This window comes from Mirounga angustirostris, unplaced genomic scaffold (assembly GCF_029215605.1).
Source record: "Mirounga angustirostris isolate CCGP_5_RB_7025 unplaced genomic scaffold, mMirAng1.0.hap1 SCAF_7, whole genome shotgun sequence".
Lineage (NCBI taxonomy): Eukaryota > Metazoa > Chordata > Mammalia > Carnivora > Phocidae > Mirounga > Mirounga angustirostris.
In genome coordinates this window covers 72,171,617-72,185,512 of record NW_026991715.1, presented here as the reverse complement: position 1 = coordinate 72,185,512, position 13,896 = coordinate 72,171,617, and the positions used below count along the sequence as shown (strand labels likewise).

The window sequence follows — 13,896 nt, the reverse complement described above, 5'->3', positions numbered from 1 at the left end:
GCTAATTTCTGTGAGGGTTTTAAAGACACACTTTAAACAAGCCATATGCATGCCCCAACTAGGTGTTTATGCGTGTGAATGGGATGACTTGCTGAGTTACCTATCCATTGGTTGGGTAGCTAATAGCCAACCAAATTATGTATATAAGCTTATGTCAGGACAAGCTGAGAGCTTATAAATTAATAAATTCTGTGGAAAAACTTTTCTGCAGAAATATTTAGCTGATTGACCTCAAGACCACTTTGTTTTATCAAGGTCACACTGATTTTTCTTTCTCTCTCTCTTTGACCTACCCAATGATGAATTTTCTTGAAAATAGGACCTGGCTATAAAAGGCACATCTTTAACAGGCCTAGAAAAGCCTCTTGTATATTTTTTGAAAAGATGTAAGATTCTACCGTGTGGGGACAGAGGGAAGCAAAGGACCCACCATCTTGCACACCTTACTATAATGTTTTGCTTCTGGTGGTAGAAAATTGATCCTCACCCAGGTTAGAGCACTTCTGGAGGCGAATGGGGCCTGTTAAAAGAGTTACTCAAGGAAAGTTAAGGAAAGAACAAGAAGCTTTGAACAGGGTCTCTCCTCTCAGATCAGACTGTCATAGCCTTTGTCTTCTCAGCAGCACAATTGACTTTTGCCAGTGGGTTCCCACACTTTAGTGTGGTTAAAATGTTGTTTTCCTGCTGCATTTACTCTGTTGTAAAAAGGATATCTTCATTCTTGAACAATAAAAATTAAAGCTAATGTTCCCAGTTCACTGTAAATAGCTTTTTGGAAACTCAGTTAATTAAATCTTCCATTATGAAGTATTTTCTATTACTAGAAGAAATTAAAAGTAGACAGGGAGTACAGGGCAGCCATTAATGAGGTTACTGAAGATCCAAAGGGAGGCTGCATTATGAGACTGGCTCCAGAGAAAGTCTGTGGTTAAGCAAATCCCTAAAGGAATGAAGGTTCACCGTACCAATGATCACTATTGATCAATTAGTATTTTTGAAAGCTCTTGTAGCAGTCAATGGGCAGTTTTGTCTTTTGCCCTGGGTACTAACTGTTGATTGATTCATGGATGACCTTGTTAAAAATAAACAGATAAACACCAAAAACGTGTTAGTGAGTAATGAATTAGGAATTTGGTGTACTCTAGTATGGCCTTCTTAACGGCAGTTCAGTCCTTCCCATTCTGCATGGACTAAACCTCTTCAACTTTTTGTGTTATTTCTTTAATCCATGCCAACTCAGTCTGTGGGATTTCCTCATCACTTGTGTTCGAAACCATTTCTATATTGACGAATATTTGGAAGAGTTGAGTCCTTTCCAATTGCTTTTCCTGCCAACTCTGCTGGGGTTTTCTCTCTTTGGGTTAAAATTAAAATATAAAAATATGGTCTTGTTTTCTTATCATCACCAATAATTTTTGCAATCTTAAGAACATTAACTTTAGGTATTATGGCCAAATTCCAATTCAAACAACATGCAATTTGCTTTTTCCAAAATGCAAGCAATATAAATTTACTGGGAGAAAATGGTTGTCTTCTTAGTCTGCTGTGAGGCATTACGACAATAAATAATTGGCCATTGTGTTCCAGACCTGAGACACAGCAAGTTGCTTACTCTCATGCTTGGCAGTTGGCTTTCTTCAACAGCTGCGGGTCACCAACAGGGGCTGGGATACCTTAAGTATGATTTCACCCCTTGTGTATTTCTCAGCTCTGCAGTTCTTGAATCTTATATTTAACTTATCTCGAAGAGACTGCCTAACAAAGGAGAAATGCTTAAACTGATAGGAGGCTAATTTTCCTGGAAAACCAATTTAATGATTGCAATGGAAATATTTTTATTAATATACTAATTCAATATTTTGAAGGTCCACAATCACAAAGACAATATCCTCACTCTTTCTTTATGTAGCCTGGACAATAGGTTGATACACTTTTCATCATTTATTCTGACGGAATAATAAGAACCAATACATTAAGGCTTAACTATGCTTGCTAAGTGTTTTTACCTGTATTAACTCTTAATCCTCGTGACAATATTAGATAGGTATCACTATTATCTTCATTGAACAGATAAGGAAACTGAGGCACAGAAATGGTGAGGCTTAAGGACAGTCAGTAATTGGTGACAGGATTTCAACTTAGGAAATCTGTCTTTGGAACCTGTGCTTACGAACATTCCATCCTACATCAAATAATTAATCTACCTAGAGACAAAGTCAAACTGGGAAAATCAGGCAAGCTACTCGACACCTTTTAGTGTCCTTTCCCAGTACCCTTCCCTTGTATTCAGGAGCAGTCTTTCATCCATCTGCTTACTTCTCTGCCACCATTTACACCTTAACTAGCAAGAAAGAATGTAGTATTTATCATTTATCCAGTGACTAAATCCATTACATTGTGATATCTTCTTTTAAGAAATTTGTATTCATTCATTCACTCCACAAATATTTATTGAGACTATTGTATCCAGAAGCCATTTTTCCTTCCTTCCTTCCTTCCTTCTCCCCTCTCCTCTTTTGTTCCTTCCTTCCTTCCTTCCTTCCATCTCTCTCCCCCTCTCTGTCTCTTTCTCTCTCTTCTTTCCTTCCACTGTCCCTAACTCTCTTCCTTCTCTCCTAATGAAGTCCAGGGGCTCCTGGATGGCTCAGTTGGTTGAGTATACAACTCTTGATTTTGGTTCAGGTCATGATCCTGGGGTCCTAGGATGGAGCCCCACATCAGGCTCCATGCTCAGTGGGGAGTCTGCTGGAGGATTCCCTCCCCTGCTCACGCACTCTCTTTCTCTCTAATAAATAAATCATAAAAAAAAAAAAAGTCCAGACCTCAGCAAACAAATGGAGGAGTTGCAAGGTCTTCTCCTTACTTTTGAAATTCTGCTGAAGTACAGACTGGACTCAAGGTAAATCGTCTTTAACCATTTTGGGAAGAGGGAGACCAACAGGGTCAGGAAGTCACTCACTCCACAAGGACCAGATAGTGCTAATCCCCTGGAGAAGCTTAAAACACACACACACACACACACACACACAGATCTCTCTGAAGCCTTTACTAAGTCCTCTTGATTTTAGAGGCTTAGATTCATAGACTTGGCAGACAAGCATTTCATTCAAAGTATACCAAGTACAATGATTTCCCAGTATGAACTGGAAGAGTACTTGCCCTAACTTCTTAAGGGAATGACGGGACATTTTTGTTAGTGTGATATAGTATTCTAGTGTTTTGCTTTTAGCTGTGCATTTTACGTGCACACTTTCAAATAAAAAGTTAATTGAAACTATCATATTTTACCGAACTTTTATGGCAGCTATCCAAATCATGAATCACTTCATTTGAAATAATCCCAGGTTTGCAACAAGATTTGTGCTTTTAATGAACCTGGTCTAAACCATGGGTTTAATGCAGAACCAATTGAGTTAAACTTCATGCTTTCTCGGATCCTGTTGTAAATGTTTTTTATAGTTCTAATGCTTAAGAGACTTTTGTCAAACTTTTTGGTGACAAGTAGATCAAAAAACCCACAGTTATTTGGCTCTGTCCTTCTCCAGATCTGGCAGAGAACAGGAATTGCAGAATGCAATTGGCAGAGCCAAATACACACAGAGACAATGTAATAACATTTCCAAAGGACAATTCCATGGGGTTCTTTGTTGAAAGCATTATTTTGTCTGCTTTCAGTGATTTACTGTTTTTTTTTTTCTAGATTTTATTCCAGAGCTCAGAAAATATCAGATTTAGAAATAAGAAGAAAAAAATACAGTGCTTTATACCTTTCACAGACCATAAAACACATATAGGAAAAGACAAAAATAATAACTTAAATTGGAATTTGTTGAAATGTTACATTTTTGTGACTTTATTTTGTATTTAACTTAACTTAGGCATTTATATCCACACTTATGCCAGTAATGCCCTAAGTTTCTTCAATAACATGGAGAAAAAGCAGAATTATGTCATAAATTTAAAAGAGGTTGCAAAAAAAAAAAAAAGGAAAAGCAAAAGTGGACTTAAAATTAAAAGGACTGAGGAAAAATTGTACATGAAAAGATGTACCATATTCTTAGCTTTTAAAGAAATTCAGATTAGAAACTCAGTGAGATAATACCATACATCTATTAGAATGGCTTAAATAAAAATCTTGACAATACCAAGTGCTGACAAGACTGAAGCAAATGGAACTCTCAACAGTTTTGGCAGTTTCTTATAAATTTGAACATATACCTACCATATGAATTAGCAATATCACCCCTGATTTTTATCTATAGGAATTAAACCTTATATTGATATCATGTCTATAGTTGAATGTTGATAGAAGTTCTGAACGTTACTGTTGCAAACTGGAAAAAAAAAATCCCAAAGCCTTCCAATGGGTGAGTATACAAACTATGGTATGCCCATGCTTGTGAAAGAATACTGAACAATAAAAAGGAACAAACTACTGATACATGCCACAACCTAGATGAGTCTCACAAATGATGTCATGCTGAGTGAAAGAAGCCAGCCTTAAGAGGCTACTTAATAGATGAGTCCATTTATATGACATTTGAGAGAAGACAAATATAGTGGTGGAGAACAGCTGAGGTTGCTGGTGTGGTGGTGGAGGAAGGATGTCATTATTTTGCGGATGGTGAAACTGTTTTGTGTCCTGATTGTAATGGTCCATACATGTGTTAAAATACATAGAATCATGCAACACATAAGGAATAGTAAGTCTTAAGTATTTAGGTTCAAATCTGGCCCCAGGTTTTCTAATGGGAAAAAGGAAATTTATTCAGTTACACAATTTACAAGGTCCCTAAAGGAGAAAAAAATCAGTGGGAACTCTGAGGAAGTTCAAATACTCTTCATGTTGGTACCAGATGGGCCTTCGCAAAGGGACCATGTGTTAATCACAGGATAAGGTCCTATATGAACAATGATGAGTTTCACTGAAATGTTTTGTTTTGGGTCCCTCAATATAGGCCAATAACATCATACCAAAAGACAGCTGAGTAAATTTAATTTGAGGTGTGTCAACTCCATGTAATCTAAAAAAAAAAATAAAAAAATCCTTCTTATTTTGCTCAATCCAGAGGTAGATTTTAACATATCCTTTCAAAACTGGCAACTTATGTCATTTCTGTGAAGCCTCCTTCATCTGTGGCAGAGTTAGGTGTGACATTTGTCTTGTTCCACAGTATCCTGTGTCCGACTTTAAAGAGAAACTGTGACTTTTTTTTTTTTTTGACCATTTATTTGCCAATTGTTCTCACTCTACTAAATTTTTGGAAAATAGGGATTTTTTTTTAAATCTTCATATTTCAGCAGGCTGTCTGGTATATAGTTGATGTTCTCTTAATATTTGTTGACTGAGGCAGATATGGGTGGCAGTGGTAGAAGTGGGAAAGGGTAGTGCTGAGGATGGAGAGGAAGGGTACTCATTGCACAGCTTTCCCTCTGAGGACTAATTTGAGAAGACTCAACACACAACTGTGAAGAAGATATTGCACATGAGGCTATTGACTGGGATTTATGAACTGTGCCCAGAGAACAGCAGGATTTTTAAGGCTGTGTGGACATAACTATTCCATAATGTTTTAGAAGTAAAAACAAAAGAGTTAGGAGTCATTAAGGTGTCCACACCTTCTAGTCTGAGACTTAAATTAATTTGCCCATTTTTTTTTTTTTTTTGGAAGTCATTTACACTGGATGAACTGCTATGAAATTTCTCTGTGACCTTGGGAAAGTCATTTAACATTGCTAGTCCTCAAAATGCTTATCAAAGAAATGAAAGGGATTTAGTATTCACACAGAACCAATATTTTGTTCTTCGCTGACATCTTAATAGTTTAATGAAAGCCATATTTTACAGGCTTAATATGTAGAATCTGACTTCTTTCTCTGACTTAACTGATGGGCTGTTCAATGATTTCCCTACCTCACTTGTTTTTTCTCATCAGCTTGCTGCAATATTTAAAATTCCCACCAGCATCTGCTTGGGTTCAAGATTCCCTCTATAAGGCTCCTTTTAAAATGCAAACAAATTATCTAGAGGATAGACACATAAACTCATTAATACATATTCAATATGGATTAGTGATCTTTAAAACTTAAATCCAATCAGGTCACCACCTTACTTAAAATCTTTTAGTGGCTTTCCTATGGGCTTAGGATAAAGACAAACTGCTTATTATGGCCTTTGAGCCCTTGCACATTCAATCCCCACCTTCTGCCCCATCTGTCCAGACTCACCCCCATGATACTCCTCCAGTTATAGGGCTCCAACCACTCCACCTTCCTTTAGTCTCCTGCCATCATCCTCCTCCTGCCTGCCACTTGCCATTCCCCTAGGCACTTTTCTCTAGCTTGCCTAGTTAATGCCTATTTATCTTTCACTTGCCACTTAATTGCTTTTTTTCTCAGGGCAGTGTTCTTGACCTTCATAACTAGGTCACATTTTCCTATTCCGGACTTCTGTAGCATTCTGCACCTCTGCTGGATTGTTCCTCACAGCGCTTCTCCCATGATTGTCAGATTACTATCTGTCTTCCTCACTAGATCATAAACTCCCTGAGGACAGGGATTATGTCTGCTTTTGCTTACTCTTAGGGCCTCACTGCCTATCATGAGACCTATTATGTATTATGCCTTCCATAGGTGTTTGTTGAATGAATGAATAAATAAAGAATTAAATGAATGAGTAAAAAAATATATCATCAATCTGCTCAACTCTGAGTCTTAACAAAGCACAGAACTCTGTGGGATGGGATTTAATACAGATTAAAAGCCAAAGCTTCCTAGGGACTTATTTGGATGCCCACTCCTCCCTAAGCCTGGTTTGTTTGTTGTTTGTTGTTTTTTTTTTTTTTTGTAATTTTATTTTATTTTTTAATTTTAATTTTTTTTGTTATGCTAGTCACCATATAATACTTCATGAGTTTTTGAGGTAGTGTTCCATGATTCATTATTTGCATATAACACCCAATGCTCATTGCAATACGTGCCCTCCTTAATACCCATCCCTCCCCCCACCTTTTTTTTCTCACTTCTTCCCCTATTCCTCCTTGTTCACTCTCTTTCAGTCACAGTGGCCTCCCTGTGGTTCCTCAAACACATCAAGCATACTCTGACCTTAGGGCCTTTGGGCATTGGCCTTTTCTTCGTCGAAGCTCTCCTTCGTACTTCCACATGGCTGACTTCTTTACTCAGAAGCTGCCTTCTCAATGAGGCCCATCTTGGCCTCTCTATTTGAAAGTACAGTCCTCTCTCCCTATACTCCCCCAGCTCTACAATCCTCATCCTCTTACCATGCTTTTCTTTATTCCATAGCCATATTATCTGCTGACATCATATATAATTCATGCATTTATTATATTATTATTTTTTTCTGTTTCTCTTCTTAGATATAAGCCGCACGGGGCCAGATGTCTCTCTTTGGTTCATTGATATAACTCCAGTACTTACCTAGAGCACTGCCTGATGACGTGTGGTAAGTGCTCAATAAATATTTGTTGAATGGATGAAGGGAGGAAGGTGGGCAGAAACATTGTCTAGGTGAGGTATGGGATGAAAATACCAGGCAATCAGCAGTCACTAGATTCTCGATGGAGGGCAACAGGAGGGAGACAGGATTTTCTAAGACAAAGCCATCCACCCCTCCACTATGCATTAGGCCTGATCCTGCTTTTAAGTTAATGAACATTAATGGGGAAACATTCTAATTTACTTCAAAATAATTTATATGCTAGATAGGCTTATGGGCATGGCCATGATTCTGACAAATGAGAGATTTCTGCCTTTGAGTTCTGCTACGTAAACATGGCAGATGGTTATATAAACATAATACTTAAGAACTGTATTTGGCAAAGGAATAAGAAATCGTCTCACAAGGACATTCTGCACTTTGTGTTACAAGAACTAGAGAATTGTATAAAGACACAAAGTCCCATCCTCTCAAATCTGTAAAAATTTTCTATTACCATGTTCACCCAAATCTACCAGATTTCCAAACTGATCAAAAACTTCCTTGCTTTTACTCCAGTTGGACAACATTGACAAATTTGGTATTTATTACCTTATACTTAGGAGAAACGTATTTGAACTTTGTCCTTTAAAATCGACAAGGTACTTGATATTTAACACTTGCAAATCTGGATACTCATAAAGTACAAAAAAGGGAGAAAAAATAATGGAAGTGTCTTGAAAGTATTCTAAGTAATATGCCACCTTGAAAGGAAAACTTGCTGAAATTTTCTATTCAGTAAAAAATCATAACTAAGTGGGGTTTCAAAACCAATTGTATCAGACTTAGAGGAGGTTAGCTAAATTTTAGGGTCGAACTTAAAGTCACGGGGAAGATAATACAGACTTTATTCTCAAGTACAGCTGCCAGGAATGTATTTAGCCTATTAATAAACAGATAAAGAAGGATCCTTTGTTTCTTCCACTGTTACTCTGGCTCTTTGAATCTTTACATGATTTCTCTGCTCACATTTCCTTTAAATTATTTTTTTCCAAAGAATGGTTTTACATGGCAGTTTGCCTCCTACATCCTTCTACCCCAGTGGTCAATCTTTTTATAAAAATAGAAAGAGAAAGAGAACTAATCATACAGTCAACACTGTGATCTTCTCAATGAAATTATTTAGGCGGTGGAAGTACTCTCTATCCATGTTGAAATTGTAAAAATTATTTGCATTAAAATTTCTTATGACTTATATTATATTGGCATTCTTATCCCATATTTCATAGAAAGATTTCTCATTAAAGTCCAGTGGTCTGGATTTCAAGTACCTAGGCAATGACTCTTGTTACATAATAATAGCAATTTAAAGCATTAGCTCAAACAAAACAAAACAAAACCTAAACCAAACAAAATAAAATGGCAAGTAGGTGGGATCATGAGAGATGTTAGGTTTAAGTAGGAGAGTTGCAAACCTTGTTATTAAAAAAAACTGGAAAACTGGGAAAGCTTTCTTCTTTCCATGAATTTTAAAGAGTGCACAAGCTTAACCCACTGAACACAACTCTGAAATGTTTCTAATTCCCTTATTATCAATGAAGGTAGACCAGAGAATGTGAAGAGAATTTTACCTTAGGGAAATGTACTGCTGTGCATTTTCAGTAACTGTATAGTCCATTTCTGCCTCTATGCCTGAAAATTAACAGCATGTTAACAGGACGATTGCCTACACTGTGGCACCGTCTGTTTAGGATTAGGCCATTAAATATTGATGGAGATAATTGTTCCTGCACTTGAACATCAGAAAGATGGAACTAAGAGTAGTTTAACTGGCATTTGCCTTTATGCTTGGTAAATAGAGGGCTGGATTTCAAAGTATAGCGGGATAAGTATTACCATGTGCTCAGTTCCACAGCCCAAGCGTCATTGATCAGAAACTGTGGTTTGCAAAAATGTTATAGTAAAAGATCAGTGAAACAATTCAGCTGAGCTTTGTTGGAATTTACCGAAAGAGAATCTGATAGAACTGCATCTTAACAACATGCAAGCAGGATTTCTTGCCATTTGTCTAGTTACTTTTTTTAAAATTTTGAAATGATATTTACACGGGTTATAGTATTAACTGCTATGGTACTGAGCACGTAATCTAAATTTCTTACACTTTCACTGAAAGTAGCAGGGTAGTTGGTGAGGGCCCTGGGGTTGGACTGTCAGTGTTCAGATCTCAGCTGTGCTCATGCCGTCCTGTGGCTTCCTGTGCCTGGTTGGACTGCTTACCTCTCCGAGACTCTGCTTCCTTCTCAACATGGAGCTTTCAGTGTGTTCCTTTTATAAGTCATTGTAACATTAAATGAGATGATATGTGACGCTCTTAGCACAGAGACTGGCACACAGTAGACTCTCAAGTAATGTTAACCTTTGTGATCATAGAGCATCTATTTCGAGGAAGCAACGATGTACCTCAACAGCGGCTGAATTTTGTGCCAAAAATACGTGGTAGAAAACTAGTTGCCTCCAAAACGCTGCTAAGTTGTTGCTTTATTTCAGAAGGGACGTTAAGGTGAATTTCATGTCCCTTATCTTTGAGTGGGGCCAAAACCCCCAGTGGCTAGTCTTTACCTAAGAAAGTGGCCCTAAGAGTTATAATGAAGCATTTCTCTCTTGCTTTTGGATTTTTTCAACTGAAGCCTCTGAAGTCTTTACATGAGTATGAGGCTGTTCAAGCTATTATTCCTTTTTTTTTTTTAAGATTATTTATTTGTTTATTTGAGAGAGAGAGAGAGTGTGTGTGAGAGAGCATGAGAGGGGTGAGAAGCAGAGGGAGTAGCAGACTCCCTGCTGAGCAGGGAGCCCGATGAGGGCTGGATCCCAGGACTCTGGGATCATGACCTGAGCCAAAGGCAGATGCTTAACTGACTGAGCCACCCAGGTGTCCCTCAATATTTCATTCTTGATCTCATTTTGATACTAGAAATATGTGGACTTTGGGTGGGAGGAACAGAAATAACTGAATGCATTTCAACAACATTCATTTGGTTCTGCTAAAAAAGACTTAACATCTGTAACCTTTCCATGCAGCCTCCAACTTCTGACGTTCTTGAGGGACAGGGCAATGCAAACCCCAAAGGAACAAGTTTGCTAAGACTGATTAGAAGTGCATTCTGCCATGTGTGAGGTGGAGATTTACCAATTCATTTCCTTTGGACTGTTTTTAAAAGTTTTTACCCACTGATCTCAGGAAGGAGTCACCACTGCTTGACATAAGAAAGCACAAATCCTGTGGTCCAATGTGCCGGTCTTAACAGACCTTCATGGTGGAATGAGTCATGTTCTTACTCATTTTTTGTTACATTTGTTGACTAAGCTGAGACTGTTCCTTAAGCTATAATAAAGATAAATATTAAAGGCTAGAAACCGTTTTCTTTTACACTTATTTTTGAGAAATGCTTAATGCATATTCAATTTTATAATCTCTTTCTTTTCAACTACACCAAATTTCTACTGTCAAAGCTAGAAAACCTCTGTAGAATTAAAAGAGCTAAAATTTTATTTCGAACTTTTTTCTAAGTAGATGGAGTTTCATTCACAACCAGATAAAGATATCTTTGTATCCTACTTATTGCAATAATAGACCGGATGGATTCTTGGTAAAACCTGAATATTTTTAAATGCTCTATATGTTCTAGTTCTAAATTGCATGTTTTAAGCATATTGCTTTGAAATCCTGAAAAAATGCATACTGAATTTTGATGTGTTCTAAAACAGTCATGAAAATTAACATCTTCCCTCAGCCCAGGGCCAAACAGATTTTTTTGCAGGGCCAAATTAGAATCTGCCTACAGGCTTCAGATAAAAAAAGGTAGCAAGCAGGCAACTTTTTAAAGTCAGAAAAGGCGAAGTAATCTTATATGGCTATCTTTTTTGGTAATCTAAGTAGCTGGGGAAGGGAATAATCTTTTAACTTAGCCTTAACCCTCTAGAGTGTGTGGATGTCAACAGATTTTTTTCCAGAATGTAAGCCAGCGTAATGGTACTTTACACCTCTAGAAAACAAATTGTTTTAATGCAGATATATAAGTTACTGGGAGTGGAACTCACAGGGCATGTTAACTAGGTATTTTTTTTAGATACATGTTCTTTTAGTGTTTACATTTGAGTTCACTGGCTGGATATATGACATTGGGAGGTCAGAAGTCAAAATCATGGATTACTAATTGCAGATTACTACTTCTATCTGCTCTGAAATTCCGTAGGTGAAACTAACGGCATAGGTTGTAACAACCATTAGGCTAATTACAACCCTAGAGAAGCATTGCCCATAGCATCAGGAAAGGAAGGAGAACCTAGAGCAGTCTAGAAAGAGGAGGCCTGGGAACGTGAGCATGTGAAGTTGGAGACTTTATGATACATAAATGTGGATATAGGTACATAGAGTGAGGAACCAGTTCAACATTCAAGAGACAGTTATGAGCCCCTACTCTACTGAGAAGGTACTAGATATTGAGAGTCAGAAATGGATAAGGCGCTCTCTGCCCTCAAAAGAGCTCAAATTCTGGTGAAAAGACTATAAGAAAATGAAGGAAAGATGGCCTGGCAAAGATGGCAATAAAAATCGTAATATCAGCACACATGTTTTGAGTGCTTGAAATGGTCTAGTGTCTATTTCAAGCCTATTAGCATTCATTTTCATTTATGCAACAACTGATTACGTTAAGGACGATGATTATTTCCATGTTGCATTTAAGAGAACGGAGTCTAGGGGAGGTTAAGTAACCAAACGAAAGCCATAAATCTAGTAAGTGGTGCTGCAGCCAAGAGGAGGGAAACGTAACGGGAACAAAAAGAGAAGGCAGGGATCGATAGGTAGACCTGCTTCTCTATGTGTTTGTCTATCTACTTATATCTATATATCTCAACGTGTGTATATGTCTATGTGTGGCTGTATTCCTATGTCATTGTATACATGCTCAACATGCTCACACACACTGTAAATATGCTTTGTGTTCCTGCTTTTCCAGGTTTCCGTGTTCTGTTACCATATCTGGGCCATACTTCACGCATTTCCTCATCCTTTGTGTCTCTGTAGCTACCTGTCAAGACCAGCTCAGATTCTACTTCAGTCATGAGTCCTTCTCTAAAGATTTTTGATGTAAATGATCTCTGCCCACTCTAAAACATCATTAGCTTTATTCTTGTTCATTTACTCACTAATGCTGTTTTATAAAGTACACGATAGCTAGTTGCTTTGCTCGGATGTAGCAATTTGAAAAGTGTGTCCCATCAGTGTTGCACATACAAAGCACATAAGTATTTTTGGATGCCTCAGTGCATCGACTGATTGGACCAAGCAAACCTGTCATTCACATACCACTGCTCCCTTGTGCCAATGTCTCATGTGCCATTGCCATTAATGGGTCCCCTAACACTACAGTTGTAAACGGAGCTGTTCAAACGAAGTCCACTCTTGTATGTTCTCTTCCGGGAGAACTGATTTCCAGCATGTTGTTCTGCTGGGTCCTTTGTTGGGTCACTTATTGGTTTACTTTAATAAGCTCATTTCACAGATTTATATCCTTTCTAGTCTGGTGAACAGCATCTTACAAGGAGAGTCTGGAAAGGAATCAGCCAGCCAGCCAGCCAGCCAGCCAGGATGTTTTCCTTACAACAACATTTTATGCTCTTTTACAAACCTGCTAAAATGGGAATCATCCTTTTGCAATTCTCTCATCAGATTGCAGTTTTAATGCCTGGGGTTTTGGCCATATTAAAATCCAGAGACCCTTAGAGTAGAAGAGATATCTCTCTTCTCTGGAGTCCCCACAAAGCTTAGCCTGTGGGATGGTCATTTTAATGGGCAGAGTAGGAAGGACTGAAATCTCATTGCAATCTTTTCAGCCTCCTTTGAATTCCTTCCCAGAACAGTTACCCCTAGTAGTCTAAGCTCTAAGGGGTTGGTAAAATACCCCAATTGTTCTCCATTCCACTCTTTTTATTTACTGTGCTGACAGAATCAAATGGCTCCACAAAGACATCATGGAAGCTGCAATTACTCCCTCCCAACTACCTCCAATCTTTGTCTTTTCTAAGCTATTTCAAATCTTTGAGGAGTGAGTCCTAGGGGAAACCAAAGTTCAGAATTCTTAATCTAGTGAACTTGAGTTAAAAAAAAATGGAATTGTAATTATGTTATTTTTGGGTTGGAACTGGCTAAACATGAAATTCTTTGTTGAGGAGTACCCAGATTATGGGTATATTAGGCTGTAATAGAATTTCATGATCTGTTGAGTCAAAGCCAACCTGTTAGGTGTGCCAACTGTGGAAGAGTTTTATGATGAGAATGCTCATGGTCTAGTGTATCAAGAAAGATGTGGCACAAATCTCTGGGTCACAGTCCATCTATAAGGTCCATCTTTAAGAAGTTTAAGAAACTCTTGTTAATCTCTTGTGTTAATGTAGTG

At 37.8% G+C, this 13,896-nt stretch overlaps 1 long non-coding RNA gene across 1 annotated transcript in view; it reads left to right on the top strand.

The window, feature by feature from the left end:
• LOC135365261 (uncharacterized) overlaps positions 1-13,896 on the top strand; it is a 174,765-nt gene that overhangs the window by 145,361 nt on the left and 15,508 nt on the right. Inside the window, exon 2 of the long non-coding RNA XR_010412899.1 lies at positions 7,380-7,465. This is a non-coding gene — a long non-coding RNA (uncharacterized LOC135365261). The remainder of the gene's footprint in view (positions 1-7,379; positions 7,466-13,896) is intronic.